General features: G+C 36.6%; 1 protein-coding gene and 1 pseudogene across 2 annotated transcripts in view; one reads left to right on the forward strand and one right to left on the reverse strand.

Moving 5' to 3' along the window:
• The window catches only part of STAG1 (STAG1 cohesin complex component), a 354,251-nt gene that overhangs the window by 324,726 nt on the left and 5,375 nt on the right, over nt 1–24,150 (reverse strand). The gene's annotated exons all lie outside the window — the stretch shown is intronic.
• On the forward strand, nt 4,330–5,270 carry LOC109456004 (AP-3 complex subunit sigma-1; annotated as a pseudogene).

Consider the following 24,150-nt stretch of genomic DNA (forward strand, 5'->3'; position numbering starts at 1 on the left):
CAAAACTTAGAAGAGGAAGTAATACTTCCTAATACATTCTATGAGAGCAACATTACTCCGATACCAAGCTAGACAAAGATACCACAACGGGGGGAAAAAGCCAGTATTCTTTAGGAATACACATGCAAAACCCCTCAACAAAATATTAACAAAACCAAATACAACAGTACATTAAAAGGATTATACACCATGACCAAGTGAGATTTATCCCAGAAATGCAAGGATGGTTCAATATGGTATCATCAGTGTAATAAACCAAATGAATAGGATGGAGGGAAAACAATGTGATCATTTCAATAGATTAAAAAAAGCATTTGAAAAAGTTCACACCCTTTCATACTAAAAGCGACACAGAAAACTGGAAGTAGAAGGGAGCCTCCTTAACAGAATAAAAGGAATTTATGAAAAAAAACAAAAAAAAAACCTGCAGCTAACATCGTATTACAATGAAAGCTTTCCCCCTAAAGATCAGGAGCAGACAAAGAGGACCACTACTACTCAACAAAGCACTGGAACAATTAAGCAAGAATAATGAGGCAAGAAAAAGAATTAAAAGGCATCCATATTGGAAAGGAAGAAGTATAACTAATTGTACCTGACATAATCTTATATAGACTATCTCAATCCACAAAAAAACTACTAAGCTAATGAATGAATTGAGCCAAGTTGCAGAGTATAAGATCAACATACAAAATCAGGTGTGTTTCTATTCACAGTGAACAATCCAAAAGGAAACTAAGAAAACAATTCCATTTCTAATAACATCCGGAAAACAAAATACCTAAGAATAAATTTAACCAAGAGGATTAAAGACTTGTAACTGAAAACTACAAGACACTGCTGAAAGAAATTAAGGAGATCTAATTAAATGGAAAGGCATCCCATGTTCATGGATTGGAAGGCTAACATTGCTAAAGTGACAATACTTCCCAAAACGATCTATAGGTTCAGTGCTATCCCTAGCAAAATTCCAATGGTCTTTTTTGTAGAAATGGAAAAGGCAATCCCCAAATTCATATGGAATTGCAAAACGCCCCTAAGGGTCAAAAACAGATTGAAAAAGAAAACAAGTAAGAGAGCTCACACTTCCTGATTTCAAAACTTACTACAAAACTATTGTAATCAAAATAGTGTGGTACAGATAGGACAGGCATATAAACCAACGGAAAAGAATTAAGAGTCCAAAAGTAAACCCACACACCTGTGGTCAACGGATTTTTGACAAGATTGCAAGACAATTCAATGAGGAAGGAATAGTCTCTCTCCCCCCCCCCAAAAAAAAAAAAAAGAAAAAAGGGATAATTTGATATCCACATGAAATAGAATGAAGTTGGACTCTTACACCACATGTAAAACTTAAAATATACCAAAAACTGAAATGTAAGGGCTAAAACTATAAAACGGGGGGAAAAAATATGGGGACCCATGACCTTGGAATTGGCAAGGGTTTCTTAGCTATGATACCAAAAGCACAAGTACCTAAAGGAAAAAGTAGATAAACTGTTAAGTCATCAAACTTAACTTGAAACACTATCAAATGAGTTAAAAAGACAACTCACAGAATAAGAGAAAATATTTGCAAATTATGTATCTGATAAGGGTCTAGTACCTGAAACATATAAAGAATTACTGTAACAGAAAGACAAAAGAAAAAAACAAAACTTTAAAATAAGCAATGCACTTGAAAAGATGTTTTTCCCAAGTTGATACACAATTGACCAACAAGGACATGAAAAAATATTCAACTTCATTGGTTATTAACAAAATCCAAGTCAAACTACAGTGAAGCACCACTTCACACCCAGTAGGATGTGGACGTGAAAAAGCCAATCCTGAAATTCACATGGAACTGCAAGGGGGGTCAAATAGTCAAAACAATATTGAAAAAGACAAAGCTGGGAGAATCACATATCTCAATTTCAAAACTTACTACAAAGCTACAATGATCAAGACAGTGATTTTTTTTCTGTAATCAAAATAAAAACAGGTGTTGGCAAGGATGTGGAGCAACAGGAATCCTACACTTTGCTAATGGAAACATAAAAGGTACAGCTACTATTGAGAAGTTTGGTAGTTCCTCAATAAGCGAAACAAAGAAAGAATTAACCACATGATCCAGCAATTCCACTCCTAGACATACACCCTAGAGAAATGAAAACACATGTTCACACAGAAATTTCTGTACAAACATCTATAGCAGCATATTGACAATAGCCAAAATGTGCATCCAATGAACAAATTGTGGTAATACAAGCTACCACGTATGAATCTCAAAAACATTATGCTAAGTAAAAGAAGTCAAATACATATTAAATTGTTCAATGGATATGAAATATCATGGATAAGCAAATCCACATATTAAGAAAGCAGGTAAGTGGCTGCCAAAAGCATGTTTTTTGAGGGGGTCTGGGGAAACAGTAGTGATTACTTAATGGATATGGGGTGATCTTCTAAACTAGAGAGAGGTGGTAGTTACAAAACAGTACAACTACACTAAATGTCACTGAATTGTACATTTTAAAATAGTTAACTGTATGTTATGTGAATATCATTTTTTTTTTTTTTTTTTTAAGATTTTATTGGGGAAGGGGAACAGGACTTTATTGGGGAACACTGTGTACTTCCAGGCCTTTTTTTTCCAAGTCAAGTTTTTGTCCTTTCAATCTCAGTTGTGGAGGGTGCTGTTCAGCTTCAAGTTGTTGTTCTTTCAGTCTTAGTTGTGGAGGGCGCAGCTCAGCTCCAGGTCCAGTTGCCGTTGCTAGTTGCAGGGGGCACAGCCCACCATCCCTTGCGGGAGTCGAACAGGCAACCTTGTGGTTGAGAGGACGCGCTCCAACCAACTGAGCCATCCGGGAACTGAGTGGCAGCTCAGCTCAAGGTGCCATGTTTAATCTTAGTTGCAGGGGGCAGAGCCCACCATCCCTTGCGGGACTCGAGGAGTTGAACTGGCAACCTTGTGGTTGAGAGCCCACTGGCCCATGTGGGAATCGAACCGGCAGCCTTTGGAGTTAGGAGCATGGAGCTCTAACTGCCTGAGCCACCGGGCCGGCCCCTCACCTCTTTTTTTTTAAGTAAAGGCTAATGTTGGGAAACCTAAACTATCATACGCTAACATGAGAGAAACAGTTTCACTGCTTACTATAATGGCATTTATACTATTGTTAGGTGCATAATTTACCCCTGCAATCCTCTCCAATATAATGTGTAGTAAAGAATCATGGAATATTTCAAATGAATGGTAAATCCTTACAATTATTTTAAGCAAACGTATATTTACTATACATACAACAAACCACAATGGAGAATTTATGACCTAGGAAAGTCAATTACAGTATGATTTACATACATGAACTATGGTTATCCCTGTCAGTTTAAACTTTTCTCTAATTAACACGTTGTGTACGGCGGGGTTTAAATCCCTCGTGAAGATTCTTGTGATCCGTACGCAACATGTTAAAGAAGGATTTGAAAACTACAGATAAAATACCACAGAATTTACTCATAAAATATAATGCAATTATTTTGGCCTATATACCCCCAGAAATACAGTTTTTTTTGTTCTTTGTCCTTTCTTTTTGTATATCCTCTTTTCACCCTCACAAATTTCATTTCAACTTTTTATAAAAATGCTTATTTCCAAAGATCAGTTTTCTTACAGTATTGAAATCTGAATTCATAATGGTTTTCCAAGAACTAAGCTGTTAAAATATTTTATCATTTCCTTCTCCAAGATATTTCATTTTCCTTTTATATACTCTAATAATTTTCTCCCTTACTCTCTATTCCAGTGCTCCAATTCCAAGGCTCCTGTCTAATTCTTTTCTCTCTCATACACACACCACTATACATAATTAAATCTATACTGTATTTTGTTTCCTTTCCACAGTCCCAGACTTTCAGTCTTTTTATACTTTACATCCATTTCAACAAGGTTGCAATTTGCATAATATACTTCAATTCAATGTTTATTTAGGTCATGGCCTTTACTCCATTGCAAATATGCACCAGAAGAAACTAATGCAAAGTAAAGTCTACAAGAAAAACCTAAAATCCAAAAATAGTAAATAAACCATTTTATTTAAGCAACCATTTTTATGAATAGCTTAAAACCACAAATACAACTAAAACCCAAACACAAAAAAATGCACTCTACTCAACCAAGCTGAGGTAAGTGAAATGATCACGTGAAATGTTTTCATTACAATACACAACACTTTGTCCATTTGGCTTTTTTTAAAACAAAAGGAAAAACCATCAGAAGCAATTATTTTGTGTAGCATCTTGGACTCTCTCAGTATGGAGATGCTGATTATGCTTTGGACAATTTGACTTAAAACTAGAATAAAATTTTGTTCACAAAAAATTTTGCTATAAAGCTATCATTTAAAGTTGAAGGTCAGGTAAAGAGCTTCCCAGACAAGAAAGAGCTTAAAAAATTCATCACCCCCAAACAGGTATTACAAAAAATGCTAAAGGGATTTCTTTAGGAATAAGTATTACAAGAAATGTTAAAGGGACTTCTATAAGAAGGAAAAAAAAAAAGAGTAGGCCCTGCCCCACAAGATGCACATGCACACACAAGGGGACAGGTGGGAATGATCGCCCCAAGAGATCTGGAGGCAGGGCTCACATGTCCCGCCCCACCCCCTGGGCTCCAGCATCCATCCGGTTGCAGGCATGATCAAGGTGATCCTCATGTGCAACAACCACGGGAAGCCACAGCTCTCCAAGTTCTACCAGCCTTACAGTGAAGATAACAGCAAGTCATCAGGGAGACATTCCAGTTCGTACCTCAGAGATGAAAATGTTTCTAATTTCCTAGAAAGAGGATTATTAATTGGAGGATCTGACAACAAACTGATTTACAGATATTACACAATGTTATATTTTATCTTCTGTGTGGATTCTTCAGAAAGTGAACTTGGCATTTTAGACATAATTCAAGTATTTGTGGGAACATTAGACAACTATTTTGAAAATGTCTGAAAACTGGATTTAATTTTCCATGTAGACAAACTTCATAATAATATTCTTGCAGAAACGGTAATTGGGGAATGGTATTGGAGACCAACATGAATGAAACTGTCACACAAATTAATGCACAAAATAAACTGGAGAAATCAGGCTGGCTTAGCAGGAGCCTCAGCCCATGCTGTATCGGCGGTAAAGAATATGAATCTTCCTGAGAACCCAAGAAATATTAACATTGATGACATCAGTATAAAAATGTCAAACCTACCCTCTTTTAAATAAAAAATTTAAAAGGCCACTCCCAGATACGATTCAGGGAGAAAACTCATCTAAGTTTACCATGTAGCTGTTTATCGAAAATAGAGTCTCAACTTTCACTCTTGGACTTAATTTAAGTCAAGGTGCTGTATAAAAGTTGTGTAAAATCAGTATGGCGGTTAAATGTTGCCTTTCTCACTCAGGGATCTGAAGAAATTGAGTTCCAGTGTGATATTTTTTTTCTTTCATTTCTAAACTGCATTCCTATGCCCAACTAAGGCATGCCTCTATATAATGACTACAACAGTTGTTTGAAAAGTGTTTGAGACATTTCTTTAAATTATTACAACCCATAATGTTGCTGTTTTGTATGGATCACAAGTGCAGTATTCCTTAATTCTTTCTGTTATTTGTTACAATTGTTATTTAAAGAGCCAAATATATATTGCATGAAAACATTATGATCTTTTTCTCTTAGTTTAAATAAACTCCAAGGTAACTGGACTTCTAAAGAAAAAAAAGCCAAAAACACAAATAATGAAATGGCACTAACTACCATGTTTCCCCGAAAATAAGACCTAGCTGGACCATCAGCTGTAATGCGTCTTTTGGAGCAAAAATTAATATAAGCCCAGGTATTATATTATACCCGGTCATATTAAAATAAGACCGGGTCTTATATTAATTTCTGCTCCAAAAGACGCATTAGAGCTGATGGTCTGGCTAGGTCTTATTTTCGGGGAAACATGGTACAAATCAACAATCACTCTCAATGTAAATGGATTAAACACTCCAATCAAAAGATACTGGGTGGCTGAATGGATAAGAAAACAAAACCCTTATATACGCTGCCTACAAGAGACTCACTTTAGATCGAAAGACACAGACACGATGAAAGTAAATGGATGGAGAATGATATTTTATGAAAATGAAAATAAAAAAAGCTGGTAGCAATACTTACACTACATAAAATAGACTTTAAAACAAGGGCTATAACAAGAGACAATAAAGAACCCAGTGATCCCACTTCTGGGTATTCATCCAAAGAAACCCAAAATATTACTTCAAAGGGACATGTGCAGGGTCGGCCCAGTGGCTCAAGTGGTTGGAGCTCCGTGCTCCTAACTCCGAAGGCTGCCGTTCGATACCCACATGGGCCAGTGGGCTCTCAACCACAGGTTGCCAGTTCAATCCCTCAAGTCCCACAAGGGATTGTGGGCTCTGCCCCTGCAACTAAGATTGAACACGGCACCTTGAGCTGAGTTGCCGTTGAACTCCCAGATGGTTCAGCTGGTTGGAGCGCGTCCTCTCAACCACAAGGCTGCCAGTTCAACTCCCGCGAGGGATCACAGCATATGATTCCATTTATATGAAATATTAACTAACAATAGCAACTGGACCTGGAGCTCAGCTGCGCCCTCCACAACTAAGACTGAAAAGACAACTTGAAGCTGAACGGCACCCTCCACAACTAAGATTGAAAGGACAACTTGACTTGGAGAAAAGTCCTGGAAATACACACTGTTCCCCAATAAAGTCCTGTTCCCCTTCCCCAATAAAATCTTTTTTTAAAAAAATGTAGTTGGGTATTGAAATTTTAAAAAAAGGGGGGAGACATGTGCACCCATTAGGGACATGTGCACCCATTTGTTCAATGCAGCATTTCTTACAATAACCAAGTTATAATCAAGTTATAGAGGTAACCTGGATTTCCATCAATGGATGAATGGATAAAGGGGTGGTACATATATACAATGGAATGTTACTCGGCCATATAAAAAGAATGAAATCTTGCCATCTGCAACAACATGGATGGACCTAAAGGGTATTGTGCTAAGCGGAGCAAGTCAAAGAAAGAAAGACAATGCCATACGATTCCACTTATAATGTGGAATCTAAAGAACAAAATAAACTGACAAACAAAACAGAAACTCATAGATACAGAGAATATTTTGAGGATTGCCAGATGGGATAAAGGTTGGGAAGATGGATGAAAAAGGAGATGGGATTAAGAAGTACAAATTGGTAGTTACAAAGTAGTTGTGAGGATGTATAGTACAGCAAGGGGAACAGAGTCAATAACACTATAATAACTACGTATGGTGTCAGATCAGTACTATACTTATCAGGGTGATCACTTTGTAAGTTATATAAATGCCTAATCACTATGTTGTACACCTGAAACTAACATAATCTTGTATGTCAATTGTAATTGGAAAATACAAATTTTAAAGTTTTTGCTATAAAACTCGTGATCAAAATATTGTAATTTCTGTGAGCCCACTTTAAAAAAAATTAAAGATAGTATTTACAGGAAAAAAATCAAATATGTAATAAATCTAACAAAAGATATGCATAACTTTGTTCCACAGAGCTATAAAAGATATCATTTATCCCCGCCCTCAAAATGATCTAAAGCAAAAATGCAATCCCAATGAAATCCCAACAGGTTTTGTAGCTTAGCTGGTGGTTTTGTTTTCTTTGTTTTGAGAAAGTGACAAGCTAGTTCTAAAATGCATGGAAATGCAAAAGACTACAAAGTCTTGCAAAAGAGTAAGGTAGGAAGATCTGCTTTTGGATAGTCACACTTTTCATGAAATTCAAGACAATAATACTAATGCAAGGATAGACAAAGAAACGAATACGAAGTCTGACAATTAAGTTTGAGAACTTGTTGCAATGATGTTGCTAACCTTTTTTGATATCAAAGGGATTATTCATTATAAATTTGTACCAACTGGACATTTAACCAAGTTTACTCTTTGAAAGTGCTGAAAAGACTGTATGAAAAAGACAAAAACGACCTGAACTTTTCGCCAACAATTCATGGCTCTTGCATCACAACAATGCACCAGCTCACACGGCACTGTCTGTGAGGGAGCTTTAGTCAGTAAATAGCTGTATTGGAACACCCTCCCTACTCACCTGATCTGGCCCCCAATGACTTCTTTCTTTACCTGAAGACAAAGGAAATATTGAAAAGGAGACATTTTGATGACATTCGGGACATCAAGAGTAATACGATAGCTCTGATGGCCATTCCAGAAAGAGTTCCAAAATTGCTTTGAAAGGTGGACTAGGCACTAGCGTCGGTGCATAGCTTCCCAAGGGGAGTACTTTGAAGGTGACCATACTGATATTCAGCAATGAGGTATGTAGCACTTTTGCTAGGATGAGTTCATGAACTTAATTGCCCAACCTTGTATAACACGATGAAAGCCCAGTGACAAACCATGCATATATGCACATGAATTATAAAAAGAGGACGCTGCAGAACAATGGAAAAGGTTTTTGATTTTTTTTTGTTTGATTATTCATAAATTGTGCTGGGACAATTGGATATCCATATAAAAAAAAAGTTAAAACGTGGCCTAACACTACACACACACAAAAATTATTTCCAGGTGAAGTACATACTTAAATAGTAAAGGTAATTAAAGCTTCTAGATGAATATAGGAGAGTAACTTCATTACCTCCAAGTGGAAATTCTTTTAAGCACAGCACAGAAAGTACTAAACATAAAGGAAAAGACTGATAAATTTAACTATATAAGAACTTCTCTTCAGGCCATAACCACCACCTTCCAGTAATTCACCAAAACGACCAACACAAAGGGAAAGAGAGGCACCCGCTATATGTTCTCTAAGCCTTTTAGAAAACAGAGTTGTTCTCTGGCCACATACACGCGAATCTACGAGAAAAGTGGTATTGTAGGTATCAAGGGAATAGGCACTGTTCAAAAAGGAACACCCCGCAAGTGTTACCACGGCAAAACTGGAAGAGTCTACAATGTTACCCAGCATGACGTTGGCATTGTTATAAACAAAGGGCAAAATTCCTGCCAAGAGAATTAATGTATGTATTGAACATAATAAGCACTCTAAGACCCAAGATAGCTTCTGAAATGCGTCAAGAAAAATGATTAAAAACAAAAAAAGGGGAAGCCAAAGAGAAAAGTACCTGGGTTCAAAGAAATGCCGGCCGGCTCCACCAAGAGAACTACATCTTGTGAGAACCAATGGAAAGAAGCCTGAGCTGCTGGAACCCATTCCCTATGAATTCAAGGCATGATAAGTATAAAAATAAATAAATAAACCTCTGTACTATTAAAAATATTTATCTTAATTGAGTAGAGGTGTGGTGTCCCCTCCCCCAAAGAAACACTTAAAGAAAACTTCTGTGTCTTAAAAAAAACTTCTCTGTACCAAAAGGTACCATTTAAATAAATACCACTTTAAAATAAAAGTAGACATTTAAATTTTTTTCTACATCTCACTCTTTAAAAGGAGTAAATTCTTAGCAAAGAATTGTTACTAAAGGATTAAGGTATGATAAGAGAAATATGTTTATCTTTAAAATGTCTAGGATTTGCTTCAAAGTAATATGGGAGAGAGGGGTGTGAGTATCGACATAGATGAAATAAGACTGGACAACAATTCGGAAACCAGGTGATAATTATGTGAGGATTCACTAAACTATACTGTCTTCATCTGCACGTTTTAAGTTTTCCATAATTAAACATTTTTAATAAAGTTAATAAAGTTTGACCACTGTTCTACGGAATGCTTTGTCTTGCTGTACTGAAATTTTTCAAGTAATCACATTCACCTAGTACAAATCCAAGTTTTTAAACATTCAGCATTATATTCCTATATCTGACATAAGTAAGATTTTAATATTTTTTTCTAGCTGGAGTAGTAAACTCCTGTAATGCTGAGTCTTGTTCACTGATAGCAGCTAATGTCACGTGTGGTATTGAAATCTAATCAGACATCCTAAACCAGTTAAAAAGAAGAGGCAAGCTGAAACCCTCATACATCGATAAGCAGAAATGAAAAGTGGTGCAACCATTTTGGAAAAGTCTGGCAATTTCTTAAAGTGTTACACATTAATTTACTATATAACCCAGCAATTCCATTCCTAGGTATCAACAGAAAAGAAATGAAAGTATGTCTACACCAAGACTTGTACGCTAATGTTCATGGCAGCATTATTCACAATAGCCAAAAAGTGGAAACAACCCAAATGGTCCATCAACTGGTGAAAGGGTAAACAAAATATAATACTCTTCAGCAATAAAAAGGAAAGTACAAAAACATGCTACAATATAATCATCCTCAAAACATTATGAGAAAGAGCCAAACACAAAACACTGTACAGCATATGATTCCATTTATATGAAATGTCCAAAAAGGGCAAATTCATAGATACAGAATACAAACCAGTAGTTGCCTAGTTATGTGAGAAGTGACTGCAAAGGTCGCAGAATTTCTTTTGGGGTGATGAAAATACTCTAAAATTGGGGTGATGGTTGCAGTTTTGCAAATTGACTAAATATCACTGAATTGATACACTTAAAAACAAGAGCACTTTATGTTACATAAATTATACCTTAACATATCTATGAATGAGAAGGAAGTGAAGGCAAGGAGGAGCAGGACAACTATAATGCCTCTGGGATGATGGATGAATGGATAGATGGATCTCAAAGAAGGAACTTGACCAAAGTCTCAGCTGGCAGCCAATACTGAAATCCAGGCTTGACTACAAAAATCCATATTCTTCCTACATCCAGAAGTCAGGGAGCACAAGAACACAAGAAGCAATATACAGAGGGTGCCAAAAAAATGTATACACATTTTAAGAAAGGAAAACTGTATTAAAATTGTAACACTCTATACTAACAACAAAAGATGAATACAAGTCATGTTTGACTTCTGCAATTACAAGAGGTGCTCAAAGTGGTTACCATCAGCGTCCAGACACTTCTGATTACAGCGAACTACTGCTTGAGCAATGTTGACCCAAGTGTCCACTTGTATGTATTTTTTTGTATCTTACTCAACTTTGCGAGGATAAATTCAATCCACTAGTGAAGCAGTACATGGGACACAGAAAAGGTTCTTTTGAAACTGAGGTTAAGTTACAGTGAGAATTAAGTTAGGAGAAATCAAACCTGAGAATGAATACACAAAATTCAAACAAAGTGGCATGGGAAGCAGGATTCAGATCTTGTCCGGGACTATATGAAAGCTGAAACCAAATTAATAGTGAGGAGTGTTCAAACAAATTAAATTCAGCAGTCTGTCTCCAGCACTGTCCCTGGAAAGAGTGTCCTGGCCCAGTTCAGCTGTAGAGCACTTATCAGGCTACCACAGCTCAGTAATACTGACACTAAGATGATCCAACTCACTCTGAATTCATTCCAGGTGTACTGGTCAATGTTCAGATTATAATCTGTCTTCCTAAAGGAGGACAAGGCACTGATTGGTGACCACAGGCAGTGCCCACCTCATTTGACAATTACATTTCTCAATGTACGAATATATCAATAATCTGACATGCTGGTTTACACTTCAGACTTGAAATCACCTAAAACCTAAATCACTCTTAGTGTAAATAAAAACTGAACTTCTAAACATATCAATTTTGAGAACCAGAGTCTGGTATGTAGTTCATCAGTGCCTACCACACTTGAGAACTGACTCATTAGGCAGTCAGCCTTCCCTAGAGACACGCTTTCTGCCCCGCTGCATGCCTCTGAAACCTGGAACTTGTATTTCATTTCTTTTATAAACTGGATGGATATTGCTTAGAAATCTGAAAATGTACAAAACATCCCCTTAAAACGACAAATGCTTATATTCTTATTTCATAGTTTACAGAGGACTGTTACAGTAGCTCTACTAGCCAACATCCTCTGGGATGACCAGGACATAGTACATACTTACTCGCAATACAAGTGAGGTAGTGAGGTAAAAGTAATTTATAAAAGGACATGCTGCTAATAAACAGACTAACCTGGATTAGAATCCAGGTCTTTGGCCTTCAAATACAGTAGTTCCTTCTACCTCAGACACTGCCAAGTGTCTAAAAGGCCAATCACGTAAAACCAAGAAAGCCTATGCTTCTGCCAGGAAAACCAATGATTCTTTTCTGCAGTCTTATGAGCAGTCAGAGAAATATAAGAAAGGTAATCTTACAGGGATCAGGACATACTATAATAGAGAAAAATGCTCAAATTTGAATAAAGGAGGGAAATAAAAACTTTATACACAATACCAAAGGAAGTATTAACAGAACCAAATAGTTCAATTTGGAACCAAATAAGAATTTTAATTTTATATGTAAATAAAGACAAAGAAGTCCCTTGTTTTATAATCTTGTTAGAAAACCTAATTTTTTATTTATTTAATTGGGGGGTATTCTTTATCAAAAGGAATGAAACTGCTTATAGATAGGGAGGTGTGAACTTTAGTGTTTTAGTTCCATTAACAAGTGGTATTAAGAAGTATACTATGACCCAGCAATTCCACTCTAGGCATATGTATTTAAAAGAAATGAGGAGGTATGTTCACCAAGAGACTTACACAAGAATGTTCACAGCAGCCTTATCATAATAGCCCAAAACTGAAAATAATCCAAATGCCCACGAATGAAAGAATGGATTGATACATTCTGATATATTCATTCAGCAGAAAATTAAACAGCAATTTAAAAAAGAATTGCTGATACAAGCCACAATATGGACACATCTCACAGACGTCGTGTTAAGCAAAAGAAGACAAACTACAAAATTAACTGATGCAGGGGGAAGTTGGAACAGGTGTGGGGGAATAGGAGGGAGAGATAATTGAGAAGAGATATAGAGAACCTTTCCGGGGTGCTGGAAAAGTTTTGTATCTTGATCTTGGAGGTGGTTACACGGGTAAAAATCTATCAGGCTTATAAGGAGTGTACTTTATGTATTAATGTTATACTGCAATAAAAAAGTTGGCATATTTATTTAGAACCTTTTAAACAACACAGAACTTCCTTTAATTTTAAATTTTAAAACACAAAACTATTCCAAGAATGTAGCTATATTTGAAAAAGTGATTTCATACTAAAATTAGCCCAAGGCAGATTCAACCAAAATGATCAAAGATACATCTTTCAAATTTTGCTCTAAAATTTCTTAGTTTACTGGGTGCCTCCAAGGGTTGGGCAGAAGAAAATGTCAGAGTAATCTCTATCTAGCTTGATTTCAATCATTTCAACATCTTCCAGAAACAAAATAATGATTAAATCCAAGTTTCTCAATGAATAGATACGATCCACTGAGAAATAAAGAGAAAGCGATGAAGTAACGGGGCTATAGGAGAGGAGAAGTCTTTAAATAACTATGAGAAATGAGAAAGAACTAATTAGAAACAAGAAGGATTACCAGGTAATGCTGAGGGTCCAATTAAGATTGGAGAGCATGAATATTTAATGGCTCCAGTCTGCAAAGTTCTGACTTTCTTCAGACGTGTGCAGCAGCTCGGACCCAGGTAGGTAAAAATCATACAGATAAACTGATCTGTAGTTGAGTATTGGTTACACAGATAAAATAAAGACAAAAGTACAAAGCAGGTTCAACATATTTCAAAAGTTAAAAAAGATTCCAGGCTAGATAAGAAAATTAACACTTTGTAAGTGGGCATTTTCCCGCCAAATTGCGTCGTAACGCGGGGCTTTTTTGACATTTTCTCGCCAAAATTAGACTTGCCGTAAAATATTCATATCTTTCGATCTATTTGGTATTTTTCTATGAAACTTTCAGTGTTTTAGTTTTAAAAGAGGTCTCTATTTATTTACTTTGCAAAATTTTTGCCGGTTCCAACTAGAGGCAATATGACGAGTTTACTCGTTTCCCGCAAAAAATGTGTTAAGAAAGGAGGGGGACAAAAGAAGTGTCAAAGGACTAAAGGGCTCTATAAGCTTGAAAGAAACTATCAATATCTACAGTCAGAAAAATAAAAAACTTCAACATGTAAAAGTTCATAAATAGGTATTTAAAAGCAAAGTACCATTTCTTATTATTTTAGAAAATGGAATGCTCCTGCCTAACAAATCAAATTTCCTTTGTTTAGGGAACTAAAAAACTTCCAAATGAAATGGGTCAAATGTTTAAGGTATCACAATTGCAAATCTATATGTTCCTCAACATTTCTATGTAAATCCAATGATATTTTTCCACTAATATTTTGAATCAACTGCAGAAGCTTCCAAATTACTAGTGAATCAGTGAAACATTACCAAAAATCTTACCATAAGCAAATCAGTCACCCACACATCAATATACCACCCTTTAAAAAATAAGAATTTTTTTAAAAATGTGTTATCATTTTTTTTAAATGTGTTTAAAGTGAGATCATAGAAGAAAAGAACTATTTCTATTTCCAAGCTCTGTCTACATTGACAAAATCCAAACAAGATGGCATGGGAAGCAGGACCCAGTTTCTAGAATAAAACTGATCAGCAACAATATGTAACGAATGCATGCATGAATGACTAAAGTAGAAAGAAAGAAGATGGCTGAAAAGGTTTAGGAAGAAATCAATAAAGGAATTATCTGAGTCTCCATCAAGCTGGCTAATGCTCCTCATTCACCACACCCCTGAAACCCCACCCTGACCAACTTCCGGGCACACCTAAGCCGCTTATGGTGGCTTTTTCGTACAAATCACCTGCTGTGGCTCATGCTGCAGACTTTCCTAGGGTCTCTCAAAGATTCACAGAAACCAGACAAGCAGCATCTGGCTTGAGCAAGTCGGGAACCTCTTTCTGAGCCGCCTTAAGCCCAGCACTAGTGGCAGTCAGCCTTGGTTCGTGGCTTGGCCTCTCCAGGCATTTCCAAGCACGGCACAGGCATAAATCTGCAGATCATTTAGTAGCTCCTGCCGGGTGGCCCCAGGTGGGGAACAGGCTGCAGATGAACTTGACCTGGAGCAGGTCCTCTCCCAGGTGGCCCTGGGCCTGGAGTGCCCAGTGGCCAGCTTTGAAACGAGCTGGAGCATGACCCAGACACCTCTAAGGACGAGACACCCAAAAGGCGAACTGGGCAGGCACCACAGTCCTGCTAAAGCAGATCCTGCTCTGCAGGGTCAGTCCCTGCACCACAATTCCTCAACTATAATCACAGCTAGTCCTCACAACCAATGAGGCCAAAGGTCAATCCTTCCCACTGATGTGCAAGTAGCAACCAAGGCTCAACCACAACAGCAAGGCACACACAACCCACACAGGACACACACCAGGAGTGTGCAGCTCAGGTGACCAGGACGAATGTGCCACTGAGCCCCACAGCAAATCTACTATGTAAGGCCACTCTACAAAGACCAGAAGACCTAACAGCCCTTCCTTGTACAAACACAGGGAGACAGCCAAAATGGGGAGACAAAGAAACATGTCCCAAATAAAAGAACAGAACAAAGCTTCAGAAAAGAACTAAACAAAATGGAGACAAGTAATCTACCAGACACAGTTCCAAACACTGGTTATAAAGATGCTCAATGATCTCAGGGAAAACTTCGATAAAGAAATAGGAAACATAAAAATGAACATAGAAAACAAAAAAGAACCAGTCAGAAACAAAGAATGAAAATGAAAAATACATTACAGGGAATCAACAGATTAGATGAAGCAAAGGATCAAATCAGCAATTTAGAAGAAGGTAGCAAAAAACATCCATTCTGAACAGCAAAAAGAATAAAGAATCCACAAAAATGAGGACAGTTTAAGGGTCCTCTGGGGCAATATCAAGCATACCAACATTCACATTATAGGGGTACCAGAAGAAGATAGAGAGCAAGCAATTGAAAATTTATTTGAAGAAATAATGAAGGAAAATTTCCGTAACCTGGTGAAGGATATAGATATACAAACCCAAGAAGCACAGAGAGTTCCAAACAAGATGAACCCAAAGAGACCCACACCAAAACATGTCATAATTAAAATGCTAAAAGTTAAAGACAAAGAATCTTAAAAGCAGCAAGAGAAAAACACTTAGTTACCTACAAGGGAGCTCCCATAAGACTGTCAGCTGATTTCTCAACAGAAATTTTGCAGGCCAGAAGGGATTGGCAGGAAATATTCAAAGTGATGAAAAGCAAGCACTTACAACCAAGATTACTCTACCCAGCAAAGCTACAGAATTGAAAGACAGATAGGGGCTCCTAAACAAGAAAAAGCTAAAAGAGTTCACCATTACGAAACCAGTGTTACAAGGAATCTTAGAGGAACTTAAGATGAAAAACAAATCAAAAATATGAATAAAATGGGAACAACTGCATACCTATCAACAATTACTTTCAATGTAAATGGATTAAATGCTCCAATCAAAAGAAGAGCGTGCTGAATGGATAAGAAATCAAGACCCTTACATATGCTGCCCACAAGAGACTCACTTCAGATCGAAAGATACACACACACTGAAAATAAAGGAATGGAAAAAGATATTTCATAAAAATATAAATGAAAAACAAACAAAAAAGCTGGGGTAGCAATACTTACCTTAGACCAAATAGACTTTAAAACAAAGACTATACCAAGAAACAAAGGAGGACGTAGTAATCCCACTTCGGGTATTTATCCGAAGAAACCCAAAATGCTACTTCAAGAGGCCGTGCTCATCCATATGTTCATTGCAGTATTATTTACAATAGCCAAGATATAAAGACAACCTGAGTGTCCCTGAATGGATAAAGAAGAGGTGGTATATACATACACTGGAATATTACTCAGCTATAAAAAAGAATGCTATTTTGCCATCTGCAACAATATGGATGGACCTAGAGGGTATTGAGTTGAGTGTGGTAAGTCAGACAACGAAAGACAAATGTCACATGATTTCACTGGTATGGGAAGCTTCTGACCATCTACTGTATGTAGTTCACCTAATTCTAGCATATATTCCCCCCCCCTTATTTTAATATCTAAAGAACAAAATAAGCAAACAAAACAGAAACGAACTTGCAGATACAGGGAACATTTTGATGGCTGCCAGATGGGAGAGGGGTGGGAGGTGAAAAAGGGGAAGGGATTAAGAAGTACAAATTGGTTGTTACACAGTAGTCATGGGGATATAGGTATAGCATTAAGGAACATGGTCAATAATAGTGTAATAACTATGCCAGGTGTCAGATGGGGACTAGATCTATCAGGGCAATAGATGGGAGGGAGATTGAGGGCAGGGTTAAAATGAAGGGATTAAGGAATACAAATTAGTTGTTATAAAATAGTCATGGGAATGTAAAGCATAGGGAATATAATCACTAGTATGGTAATAACTATGTATAGTGCCACGTGGGTACTGTCGACTAACACTAATGACGTACACCTAAAATTAATATTATATGTTACATTTTAATAAAAATCTTCAAAAAATAAAAAATACAAAATAAAACCAAATTTAAATATATATATACACACACACACACGAGTATTTGTCTATAGCTTACTCTGTACTAAATGTGCTGCTAGTACTGACCTACACCCTCAAAACAAACATATCAGAGTTTCATTGCTTTAATTTCATCACTTAGCTTACATATATTGCCTAAGAACTATTTCTTAGTTCTTAAAAATCATTCTCTTTAGCCATTCTTTCAACAAATTCTACCACTGAACAACGCATTTCAAATACAAATTTTCTCCGCCAGTGATCTCCCTCAAAAGGTGAGTTTCCATAACAGAAATTATTCTTACTGTTAACACTAGTACTATCAGTAACGCTATTCATCCACTTATACCCATATCACATGTTAAATGGGCTGGTATGAGAAGCTTCTCACCATCTACTGTAGTTCACCTATTCTAACACGTATATCCCCCCCTTTATTTTAACATTTCCGAGATAAAAATGCGTCTTACAATCAATAGCATTTTATAATTGTGCTGGACAGACAGCATTTAAACATAGCTGTCATTGTTCATCCAGTCACAGCTGTTAACCTTGTATTAACTGAGTTATTTGCATTGTTAGTGTCATGCATGTTGAGTTTAACTACCTTTAAAATGTCTGCTAAAATATTCTATAATTTGGCATTAAAACAAAAAGTTACTGTGCACAAAGGTACAAAAATCGAGATTAGCAAATCAAATATTCATTATTGTTCATAATAATCCCAATTCCATGTTTCCTTACAAAGCAACAATAAAGTGACTTACGGGATATGAGAACAACAATAAGTAGATAAAGCTGTATTGTTTTGTTACTAAGATACATGCAAAAGGATAGCCTATCACATACCAACCAATGCAAATAAAGGCAAAAGAAACTGCCAAATCTCTGGGCATAGATAAAAGATTTCGAAGCAAGAAGTGGCTGGTTGCAACCAATTATAGACTGCACAGGCATGTAGCACGTTACCTTCTCATTGTACTAAAATAGTGTTGCCTTCTATTAAAGGCAACTCAGGTTCCATGAATTAAGATTGTAAAACTCAGGACCATTCATTCTTTGTCTTCCCTGTAGTCTTCCCCATTTTAGGATGCACCATCTCCGCTCAATTATTAAAGTCCGAAACCTGGAGATCATCCTTAACTCATCCCTTTCCTTCATTGTCTACGCTATCTCTAAAACACATACAGAATGAGAACACTTCTCTTATTTACCTCTATTACAACCATGGCCCAAAGCACTATCATCTGTTACCTGGACAGTGCAAAAACCTAATCCTCCCCTTTCATTCCACCCCCACCACAATCCAATATTCACACAGCAGTTAAAGCAGAAGTTCTCAAACTGGGCACTACTGACATTTGGGGCCAATAATTCTTTGTTAGGGCTTATCTGTGCACTGAAGAATGTTTAGCAGCATCCCTGGCCTCTACCCACTAACACCATCACCCCCAGTTGTGACAACCAAAAATGTTGGCAGATATTGCCAAATGTCCCCTGGGAAGCAAAATCACCTGCAGTTGAGAACCACTGTGTTAGAACAATATTTTTTAAATGTTCCACTGCATAAAACACTCCAATGGTTTCTCATTTTACTTATAATAAAATCTGCACTCCCTAGAGTCCTTACTAACCCGAACGTAACTTACACAATCCAGATTCTGGCCTACCTCTCTAATCCCATGTGATGCTACTACACTCGTCCTGCATTATGCTCCTTCCAGTCACTATGACTTTCTCACTGTTCCTAAAATACCACAGCCATTTCTGCTATAGAGCTTTTACCTTTGTTCTTCCTGGGCCTGCACCATTTTTGCCCAGGTTCTATGCCTGTCTCAGCTAAAACATCACATCTTCAAAGATGTCTTTCCTCACTTTCCCTATTGAATGTATGTATCCCATTATTACCCATCACAGTATCCCACATTTATTCTCCCAATAGCATTGGTCACAGTAAATGATATTTTGTTTACCTGATTACTGACAATCTCTCACATGAAAACAAATACCTTGCCTGCATTATTTCTAGCATGTAGCCAAAATGAACAAATGTGTAACTGGAGAACCGTACGTACTAGATCAGCTGTCATCTATGATAACCTCAGCACTACTTCCATCTCATTCCCCAATTATCTATGAATATTTTCCCTTGAAGCAGAAAAGGAGAGTGGTGGGGAGAGGAAGAGCCTAACAAAGCCCTCATCTGCAAAATATCTTTGCTGTCATCATGTTCTCTGAAGGGTTGGGTGCACATTAAATGACATATGTAATGAATCTAAAACATTGGATGGGCATATAAACAGCCTGTATTCAATAAAAGATGACTAAGTATGTAAAGCACCAAGCACAATGCCTACAACAGATAACTGAAAAATTACAGTTCTCTTGCCCCTTTTAATCTTACTCTACCACTAGCTTGCCCTGAATGTGGTAAAAATGGAATTCTATACCTAAGATAACCTCACCTTCTGGGCCTCCAGGAATATAACATACTAAGTGTAACACAGGTTAGTTATTCACATATGTTGACTAAGGAAAGCCAAATATCCACTAACTAAAGCCAATTCATAACAAAATGACCTCAGAAATACATTTCAATTAGTTTTGGTAAATAAAATAACTATACAAGCATACCTCAGGAACATTGCAGGTTCAGTTCCAGACCATTAGAATAAAGTGAGTCATAAATTTTTTGGTTTCCCAGTGGACAAAAAAATTGTTTATACTATACTGTAGTCTATTAAGTGTGCAATAGCATTTAGTCTAGAAAGAAAAATGTACATACCTTAATTTTAAAAATGCTAACCATCATCTGAGACTTGAGCAAGTCATAATCTTTGCTGGTGGAGAGTCTTGCTTCGATGTTGATGTCTGTTGAATGATCAGGGTGGTGGCTGCTGATAGTTGGGGTGGCTATGGCAATTTCTTAAAATAAAACAATGACGTTTCCCACATAGATTGATAGGTTGACTCTTCCTTTCACAAATGATTTCTCTACAGAATGCGATGTTTGATACCATATTAACTCATATTAGAAATTTCAAAATTGGAGTCAATCCTCTCAAACTCTGCTGCTGTTTTAACAACTAAGTTTATACAATATTATAAATCCTTTGTTGTCATTTCAACGATATTCACAGAATCTTCACCAGGAGTAAATTCCATCTAAAGAAAGCACTTTCTTTGCTCATCCATAAGAAGTAACTCCTCATTTTTTAAAGTTTTATCATGAGATTACAACAATCCAGTCACATCTTTAGTCTCTGCTTCTAATTCTAGTTCTCTTGCTGTTTCCACCACATCTGCAGTTACTTCCTCCGCTGAAGTCTTGAACCCCTCAAAGTCATCCAAGAGGGTTCGAATCAACTTCCTCCAAACTCCTGTTAATGTTGATATTTTGACCTCTTCCCATGAATCACGAATGTTCTTCATGGCATCTAGAATGGTGAATCCTTTCCAGAAGGTTTTCAATTTACTTTGCCCGCATCCATCAGAGTAATCACTCTCTATGGTAGCTACAGCCTTACAAAATGTATTTCTTACATAACATGACTTGAAAGTCAAAACTACTCCTCGGTTCATGGGTAGAAGAATGGATGTTGTGTTACAGGACACAAAAACAACATTAATCTTATTGTACATCTCCATTAGAGCTCTGGGGTGACCAGGTGCATTGTCAACGAGCAGTGGATTTTGAAAGGAATCTTTCTTTCTGAGTAGAAGGTCTCAACAGTGGGCTTAAAACATTCAGTAAACCACATTGTAAACAGATGTGCTGTGATTCAGGCTTTACTATTCCATGTATAAAGCACAAGCAGAGTAGAGAGATAAAGCATAATTCTTAAGGGCGCTAGGATTTTCAGAATGGTAAATGACCGCTGGCTTCAACTTAAAGTCATCAGCTGCATTAGCCCCTAACAAGAAAAATCAGCCTGTCCTTTAAAGCTCTGAAACCAGGCATTGACTTCTCTCTAGCTATGAAAGTCCTAGATGGCATCTTCTTCCAATATTAGGCTTTTGTCTACATTGAAAATCTGTTTAGTGTAGCCACCTTAATTATCTTAGCTAGATCTTCTGCAAAACTTGCTGCAGTTTCTATATCAGCACTTTCATGTTATAGAGACTTCTTTCTTTAAACCTTATGATCTAACCTCTGGTAGTCCAAACTTTTCTCCCATAGCTTCCTTACCTCTCAGCCTTCATAGAATTGAAGAGAATTAGGGCCTTACTCTGGATTAGGCTTTGACTTCACGTAATGTTGTGGCTGGTTTCATCTTCTACCTATGCAGAACACCAAACTTTCTCCGTATCAGCAGTAAAACTGTTTTGCTTTATCATTCGTGTGTTCACTGGAGTAGCATTTTTAATTTCCTTCAAGAACGTTTCTTCTGCATGCACAACTTGGCTAACTAATTAATTAGTGCAAGAAACCTAGCTTTCGGTCTATCTCAGCTTTCAACCTACCTCAGCTTTTTACATGCCCTCCTCACTAAGTTTAATCACTTTTAGTTTTTGATTTAAAGTGAGAGACGCATGACACTTCCTTTCACTTGAACACTCTAGGGTTATTAATTGCCCTAATTTCAGTATTATTGTGTCTCAGACAATAAGGAGACCCAAGGAGAAGGAGAGAGAAGAGAAACAATTGGTTCATGGAGCAGTCAGAACACCCACAATATTTATAGATTGAGTTTGCCGTCCTACATGGCTATGGTTCGTGGCACCCAAAATAATTACAACAGTAAAATCAAAGATCATTGATCAATGGTCACCATAACAAATACAGTAATAATGAAAAAGTTTGAAATATTGCAAGAATTACCAAAATGTGACACAGACATGAATTGAGCAAATGCTGTTGGAAAAATGATGCCAATAGACTTGCTCAACACTGGGTTGCCACAAACCTTCAACTTAGAAAAAGCGCAATACTGCAAAGTACAATAAAGCCAAGGGCAATAAAACAAAGTTTGCCTGTATTAACATTCAATTTCTGAACTCAGCTTTAAATTAACCTTTGGGGGGAAAATAGAAGTTACTGTTTAACAATATCAGTGTTGATTAGTAAAAATACCTACTACATCTAATACAAGTTTACTTACAGAAAATAAAATAGTAAACTAAGTTCATGATTATACTTAAATACAAACAAAGGGCAAAGTACTAAAAACTAAAAAAATCTACACAATTTTTAGTTAATAATTAGAATAAAATGATTTAAATTCCTTTTTAACACTGTTTCTGACAACATTCTATATATGCATTTGAGGGTTTGAGATAAGTGACAAAAGAGTATATTATAAAGGGGAACATAAAGGAAGCCAGACAGACTGCCACGGTCTGAATCTCATTCTGCTACCTACTATCTATGTGACCTCTGGAAAATCCCTTAACTTCTCTGTGCCTCAGTTTCCTCATCTGTAAACTGAGACTTAACAATAGTACCCACCTCACAGGGTTGCTGTAAGGATTACCTAAATTAATATATGTAAAACGCTTAGAACAATACCTGGTACATAAGAAGTACTGTTAGCTATTATTATATAATATTATTGTACTGCTGTTAACTACCGTATTATCATATTGTTTCTTTGCATCATTGTGGTTAATAGCTACCATACCAGACAGCACACATACAAAACATTTTCACTTTCAACAGCAGAAAGTTCTATTAAACAGCACTGTATCAATATATAGGATAGTTAGAATGCCTGGTGAGATAATGCAAGTGCTAAGAAAAAAACACTCTAAACAAAGTATTTTTTAATTTAATTAACATTGACATGTAATGAAAAACATGTCAAAGGAGAATGAAATTGTCTCTTATATAAGGATCTCTATTCTGAGAGATAACCAAACAAATGGATGCTTTTATTCCCTATTAAACTCTCTCCCTCAGCAAACAGTACCATGCTTAAAAAGGGAATTATTAACTACATTCAGATATAATTACCGTGCTTCCCCGAAAATAAGACCTAGCTGGACAATCAGCTCTAATGCGTCTTTTGGAGCAAAAATTACCATGAGACCCAGTACTGTATTATATTATACCTGGTATTACATTGCATTATATTATGTTATATTATACCCAGTCTTATAGTAAAATAAGACCGGGTCTTACATTAATTTTTGCTCCAAAAGACGCATTAGAGCTGATTGTCCGACTAGGTCTTATTTTTGGGGAAACACAGTATCAACATATTAAAAACAAATTTATGATACAGTAATATATATGCTTCTTTAACACAGTAAATAAAAAAACCTATAGGTAGATATAACAATAACTTTTTTTTTTTTTTTTTTTTTTAAGGAGGACAGAGCTCACAGTGGCCCATGCAGCGATTGAACCGGCAACCTTGGTGTTATCAGCACCACGCTCTAACCAACTGAGCTAACCGGCCACCTCCATACCCTAATTTTTAAAGTACTGATTAGGATAAAAACATTTTTTTGAGATATCTGCAACATCTTTAATTTAATATTTCTGATTTCTATTGGTAACAAAGCACAGGTACTGCTAACACAATTGTGATTTGTTGTCTACATTCAAAAACCAAAGGAAACGCTAAATCTCACTTAGAGGTTAGTAAAATAAAGATTATTTCCTCATTTAAGGTTATGAAACCTGGGTAAAAAAAAAAAAAAAAAAGACTGCTTAAGAGACTAGACGTTAGAGTCACAAAAACCTACACTCAAACCCACCACTTCCTAGCTA

This window comes from Rhinolophus sinicus, linkage group LG10 (genome assembly GCF_036562045.2).
Source record: "Rhinolophus sinicus isolate RSC01 linkage group LG10, ASM3656204v1, whole genome shotgun sequence".
Taxonomy (NCBI): domain Eukaryota; kingdom Metazoa; phylum Chordata; class Mammalia; order Chiroptera; family Rhinolophidae; genus Rhinolophus; species Rhinolophus sinicus.